General features: G+C 58.5%; 1 long non-coding RNA gene across 1 annotated transcript; it reads right to left on the bottom strand.

The window, feature by feature from the left end:
• Positions 1-818: 818 nt before the first annotated feature.
• Positions 819-6619, bottom strand: LOC144339633 (uncharacterized). The gene is made up of 3 exons (XR_013414881.1): positions 6522-6619; positions 2044-5350; positions 819-1649 (listed from the first exon to the last, which is right to left on the bottom strand). It is a non-coding gene; the product is annotated as an uncharacterized LOC144339633 (long non-coding RNA).
• Between the last annotated feature and the right edge of the window lie 270 nt (positions 6620-6889).

A 6889-nucleotide genomic window follows, 5' to 3' on the forward strand; every position in this document is an offset into this window, starting at 1 on the left:
TTCGTGCGGAGCTTAAGTAAAGATCTCTCCTCCTACCCTTGGAACACACTTGAGCGTAAGCCTATTTTTGCACGTGTTACATAACTCTCTCCTCATTCATGGCCGGGAACACTTCCCTATGAATGGTGTTCACACTGAGGCAGAAGGCACGCCCTCCCTGGCGGAGAGAAGAGCCGGAGCTCCCGCTGCAAAGTCTGCAGCCACAGGTGGAGGCTCCGGGGGCTCCTGGGAACACGGGCAGACAGGTGGATGCCCCACATCAGTCAGCTCCCACTGGGTGAAGCCTCATCCTGCTGCTGGCTGGACCTGCTAGGGACGGGGGCAGACTCTTCCGGCCCCCACAGAGCAGGCTGGCTGTGACAGTGGGCTGGAGGGTGGCCCCTCGGGTGGCTGAGCGCACCACCAGGACCACACGAGAGAATCCGATGGGGAGGGACAGGAAACGCCCCGGCCAGCTCACCTGGGTGAGCCTTGAGTTCTAAGCGGACTTTGGGTTACTTGGCGGGTCCTGAGAAGACAAAGGCAAGACCCAGGGCCTGCCGGGGAGTGGCCAGGGCTTGCACGAGGGCCGGGCTCGCCTTCACCCAGGACCGAAGGCACACACAGCCTCTGGGCGCTGCCAGCTGGAGAAAGACAAGAGGCCCCTGATGCCTTTCAACTCGGCCCGTTAGCCACGTGAACCACAAAGTCACATTTGTAATAAATCCTATAATTCTGTTTTGAATAGCACAGTTAGGCCGCTTTGTGTTTTTATGAGCTAAACGTTAATTCATTAACTATAAACATTGCATTCCACCATTTCTGAAACACTGTTTTGGTTTTTTTTTTTTTTTAGGGGACTAAAAAAACGGGATGGGTCACCTCCAAGAAGCCCAGCCAGACCTCATCCCACAGGGCTTGTTTTCGTCACGACGGACCGCAGGTTCCCGGGAGGGTGGTGAGGACACAGCCTGAGCTGGCAAGGCCGCTGGTTTTCCACAGCAGGGGCAGGAGACTACCCCACCACCTCGGCTCCAGTGATCCTCCCACCGCAGGGAACGGGACGGGCAGGACCTGACAACTCCACAGTGAAATAACCCAGAGCCAGGCGGAGAAATCCATGCTCTGCCCGTGCACCGAGCGCGTGATCGTGTACGGAGGGCCCAGCTGTGACACGAGGACCCCAGCGGTGCCTACGCCACCGGGCCTCCCCACGCAGGCCTCCCCAGCGAGCCACCTGGTGGTTCCCACGCTGGCCATGGCTGTCTCTGCCTGGCATGAATTCCGCCCCAAGCTCACTCTTCCCAAAGCTTCACTGCTTCCTTCTTGACAAATGTCACGCCTGTGACTTGGAGGGGACTTTCAGGGACCTGCCCTCACCTGGGCAGGATGACAGGCCAGGCGCAAACCCAGGACACACGTTCTTCTCCAAACAGCCCCACAGTCTCCCGCCTGCTCTTGGGAATACACAGACTGTGAATGAAAGTTGACCAAGGAGGTCAGAAATTAAGTCAACTCAGAGAAATATCACCTCCGCAAATTCAGCCACACCGATGCAGAGCCCCTAACCTACCAGAGACCAAAGAGTACTTCCCGGCATGAGCACCCAGCAGCATTTGTGTGCAGACACCCCGTCACCTGCTCTCTCTGTGCTGGGGACACCCAGTCACCTGGTGTCTGTGGAGGGGACACCCCCTTACCTGCTGCCTCTGTGCTGGGGACACCTCCTCACCTGCTGTCTGTGCTGGGGACACCTCCTCACCTGCTGTCTGTGCTGGGGACACCCGGTCACCTGGTGTCTGTGGAGGGGACACCCCCTCACCTGCTGTCTGTGGTGGGGACACCCCCTCACCTAGTGTCTGTGGAGGGGACACCCCTTTACCTGCTGTCTCTGTGCTGGGGACACCCGGTCATCTGGTGTCTGTGGTGGGGACACCCCCTCACCTGCTGTCTGTAGTGGGGACACCCGGTCACCTGGTGTCTGTGCTGGGGACACCCGGTCACCTGGTGTCTGTGGTGGGGACACCCCCTCACCTGCTGTCTGTAGTGGGGACACCCGGTCACCTGGTGTCTGTGCTGGGGACACCCCCTCACCTGCTGTCTGTGGTGGGGACACCCCCTCACCTAGTGTCTGTGGAGGGGACACCCCTTTACCTGCTGTCTCTGTGCTGGGGACACCCGGTCACCTGGTGTCTGTGGTGGGGACACCCCCTCACCTGCTGTCTGTAGTGGGGACACCCGGTCACCTGGTGTCTGTGGTGGGGACACCTCCTCCCTTGGGCATGTCTGCATGGTCAGGACACCTCCTCCTCCGGCCTGTCTGCGTGTAGGTCCCCAAGGGAAGGGAAGTCACTTGCTTACGAGCCCGGAGTTCATGTGCATGCTTCGCCTTCACACTTTGGGTCTCTGTGAACTTCCTCCATTTGCAGCAGAAACACCGAGCTCCCAGCTGCTCTGGCAAGCGCTCCAGGCTCCCATAGGATCCCCACAAAGTCAGATTTGTTTCCTGTGGCACCTGAGGCATGGAAAGTTGTAGAAAAGGAGCCTCCACCAAGCAGAGCAGACGGAGGGAGGAGGGCAACTTCCTGCTTCCCAGGTGACAGGACGCCACAGTCGTCTGACCCAGTGCCATAGCTTCCTGGACGTTACTGAAGGGCTCCGCTCGGGATGGGGGATGAGCACACTGCTGTGCCTACCTCAAGTGTGGAACCGGCAGGACTGTGTGGAAGAGCTGCCTTTCCTGCCTTGCCCATCTCCTGGTGCCTGGATGTCCCTGGCACATCCCGCTGTCCAGAGCTTCCCCCGCCCACTTTGCTCCAGGAGCTCCAGCATCGCCCCTCCCTTTGCTGGTGCCTGAAACCATCACTGCTGCAGGTCCCAGGTGAGGAATCGGCCTGCTCACAGCGTGCCCGGCCTGGCTGCTTCCTACTCTTCCGGCACATGCACCTGACAGCCCAGGCAGGGAGTGGGGAGGTGGGGGGGCAGGGTACCCCGTTAGAAGTGTACGTCACTGCTTCCCCACCTAGGAGGGAGAGCCTCAAAAATACCCTTGCTTTGTCAAGGAAGAAGCTAGCCAGTGTCCTGTTGCCCCCACAAGGCTGCCCGTCTAACCCTCTTCTCATGCAGGATGGAGGGAGGGCAGTCCCAAAGGCTCACTAGGCCCTGGGCCCTGCAGTGGATGGATCTGTGGGACTGGAGCCCTGAGGAACCAGGAGCTGAGACTGTCCCAGCATCGGCATCCCGGGCTCTTCAGGAAACTCCGCAAGCAGCGGCTCACCCCAGCCGGCTGCCAAACTCCAGCTACACGCAGACTCTCAGAGTGGACTTTGGCCCCCAGCCCTGCCCGGGCAGTCCCCCAGACCAGAGTCCAACTCACACAGGCCACACTGGCCAGGCCATGGCCAGACCAGAGTCCAGCTCGCACAGGCCACACTGGCCAGGCCATGGTTCACTGTGCTCTCTGGCACAGACCACAGCCCATGGGGTCTGTGGTGCATGGAGCTGTCATGGGCTTGCAATTCCACAGACTGGAAGAAACCCCGGAGAGACCAGAGGCACAAAAAGGAAACCCATTCCCCTCGTCTTTCATTTCCTTCTCCTTGCATTTCCAACCTGGGAAGGGGAGGGGAGCCCAGGAGGATGTGCAAAGGGGAAGGACAGGGCTAGACCCGGCTTTCCAGCATCTACCATGAAACACCACGTGAGGGCAGGTCAGCAGGGCCCCCTTCGAGGGCGTGCCCCACCACGGCTTTCTTCTCATCTAGGGAGAGGGGAGGCGTCTACAGGTGTGTTGGGTTTTCTTCCGGGAGAAAGACAGCTGTAAACAAAACAGCACTAGGCAAGCATGCCAAGGTGAGAGGGGCCAGAAACCAGGGAGGAAGCTCTCCAGACAACAGAGCTGCGCCTGATCGTGGCATCTCCAGGACCTGTTCCTGCCACACAGGCACTCCTGGCCCACGTGGGAAAATGACAGTTTCTCCAGAGCCGGCCTTCAGGAAGTTCTCCAATACCCTGAGCTGCTGCGAACCCTTGGAGCACCGACGGCGGAGGGTGCTTTTCGAGGCTGTCAGGGTAAGCGTGAGCCCCCAGGCCCTGGTGGCATTTGGCATGGGTAGCATTGGTCTCTGTCCTTAAAGCCAGCCTCCTGGGGCCACCATCACCTTCCTGGCTGTCCCCCTCCAGTCAGCTACTTAGGGGCTACTGGTACCCAGGAGATCAGGGAAGCCTGAGCTGCCAGTGGCCAGGGTGGGGGATGTGGCACCTGCCGGGTGCTATGGTCTGAACGTTGGTGCTCCCAGAAACTCATCTGTTAAAATCCTCACCGCATCATGATGGCATTGGGAGGCAGGGCCTTTGGGAGGTGGGGAGATCCTCAAGGTGGAGCCGTGTTGGTGGGATTTGCACCCTGATAAAAGCCCCACAGAGCTCCCTCAGTCTTTCCACACATGGGGACACAGCTGAAAGATGTTGTCTGTACCCCAGCCTCAGGCCCTCACGGGAACCCAACCCTGCCAGTGCCCTGAGCTCAGCCTTGGAGCCTACAAGGCTGTGAAAAATTAATATCCATGCTTAGAAGCCACCAGTCTATGGTACATCGTTACAGTAGATAGAACGGACTGAGACGTGCGGTAATCTCACTTCTGGGGACAGTGGTCTCTGTCCCCCAGCTCTCAGCCCCATCATCAACCCTGACAGGGTCCACAGTGAACATCCAGGGAGCAGGGCCAGCTCCCGGGCCCCTGTTCCTGGGGTGTGGCTGCTTGTGGCTCACAGCAATGCCCCCCACACCCTGCACCTTATAGAAAAGGGGGCGGGACTCACGAAGACTCCTGGGTCTTGGCTCTCGGCCTCGCCTGCTCAGAACCCAGCTTGGTTCCTCCATGGCCTCCATCCCACACCCAGTCCCGAGCCATCATTGCCCACTTGGCACCCCCAGCCCTCCCTGGCTCCCCCCAGGGTCCATCCCTTCCTGCCAGGTCTTGGCTGGCATTCTCTCTGCACGTGGGACTCCCCCATTTCTGGGGGGATCAACCCCAGTGCTGATGAAGGCAAACCCAAACAGCAGTCACACCTGGGAGTCCCAGCGTCGAGGTCTGGGACCGAGAGGGAGCAGCAGGGCCAGGCAGCTTGCTGGGCCCTCGGGGATAATACGACAGATCCTGCCCGCACACAAGGATGGCCAGCGGGGACGTTTGAGGCTCTCCCAGGCTCAATCACTCTCAGGCCAGGGCAAACCCCGCACCCCAGCCTCCACCCTGGGAGAAGTGGGGTCCCTGGCTACAGCCTCAATGGGCACCCCCTGGTCTCCCTCCTGGCCCTGACTCCCTCCAGGCTCACTACAACCTCCACCTCCCGCGTTCAAGGGATTCTCCTGCCTCAGCCTCCCAAGTAGCTGAGATTACAGGCGTGCATCACCACGCCCAGCTAATTTTTGTATTTTTAGTAGAGACAGAGTTTCATCATGTTGGCCAGGCTGGTCTTGAACTCCTGACCTCAGGTGACCTGCCCGTTTTGGCCTCCCTAAGTGCTGGGATTCCAGACATGAGCCAGGAGTTTGTTTCTTTGTAAAAAGTCATGGTTAGAAGGTTTGGCTTTTTTTCTTACTATAAAAGCAATGAATGTTTATATAATATTGTAATATTATATAAACTTGTAATAAAATGTATCCCAAGTCTGCAGGGAATCCCCATTTGGGTGTCAATGGGCACCTCCACTTAGTGGCCAGCTCTTAATTCACGGGTCCAGCCCCTGCACCTCTTCCCCCTCCATTGCCTCAACTTCAGTCAGGAGGACTGGAGCCCACTCGGCCACTCAGGCCACAAGCCCAGGATCTCCACGGAGTTGGGGGTCCCCTCCCACCTACATCCAGCCCATCAGCTGGCTCTGTTGACTGCCTTCACAACACCTCCCACACTGGGCCCCTCCTCACCGCTTGAGGCGTGTCCCTGTGGAAGGCCCTCGATTTCCCCGTCAGCATTTGCAGCCAGCTGGGGGCCCAACCTGGGCAGATCCAGCCAGAAACTGGGAAGTGGCCGCAATGGCGGTGGCCACCTTGGCGGACATGGGGAGAATTGGAACGGCAGGAGATGAGTGAGGTGCAGAGATAGATGTGTCTCTGCGCTTGTGCCAGGCCCCAAATTTGGAAGCATTGCTGATGGCCAAATTCCAGCGAGCCTGGAGTCCTACTGTTGACTTTCTGATCCAACCGGTGAGTAGGGGGTGGCCCGGCCCTCCCTGTGAAACCAGACCTGTCTGGGGTAGAGTCTGACGTTTCTCAGTGTGCTCCGAGGCCCACCATCCTCAGATCATCGGGAGGGTTTGTCAAAATGCAGATTCGAGGCCGGGCGCAGTGGCTCACGCCTGTAATCCCACACTTTGGGAGGCTGAGGCAGGTGGGTTACCTGAGGTCAGGGGTTCGAGACCAGACTGGTTAATATGGTGAAACCCTGTCTCTACTAAAAATACAAAAATTAGCCAGGAGTGGTGGTGCATGACTGTAATCCCAGCTTCTCGGGAGGCTGAGGCAGGAGAATCACTTGAACCTGGGAGGCAGAAGTTACAGTGAGCAGAGATCACGCCACTGCACTCCAGCCTGAGCAACAGAGTGAGATTCTGTCTCAAAAAAAAAAAAAAAAAAAAATGCAGATTCGTGGCTCCATTTCTGACCTGTAGAATCAAAGCTGTGGGGATGGGTCCCGGAGGCCTGCATTTCAAACAGCTCCTAGGTGGTCCTGGTGGAGGTTAAGAACTTCTGGCCTTGGGGTTGGGAGTGCGGACTCTGCAGCGGCTCATCTCGGGCTGGAGTCCTGACTCCATGTCCTTCTGGCCGGGGAACTTTGTAAGTTACACAACTGGCCGCCTCCCACGTCCTCCTCCGCAGGGCAGGCTCCTGCCGTGAGTGAGACGATGT

The sequence above is a fragment of the Macaca mulatta genome, chromosome 3 (assembly GCF_049350105.2).
Source record: "Macaca mulatta isolate MMU2019108-1 chromosome 3, T2T-MMU8v2.0, whole genome shotgun sequence".
In the NCBI taxonomy this organism is placed as follows: Eukaryota; Metazoa; Chordata; class Mammalia; order Primates; family Cercopithecidae; genus Macaca; species Macaca mulatta.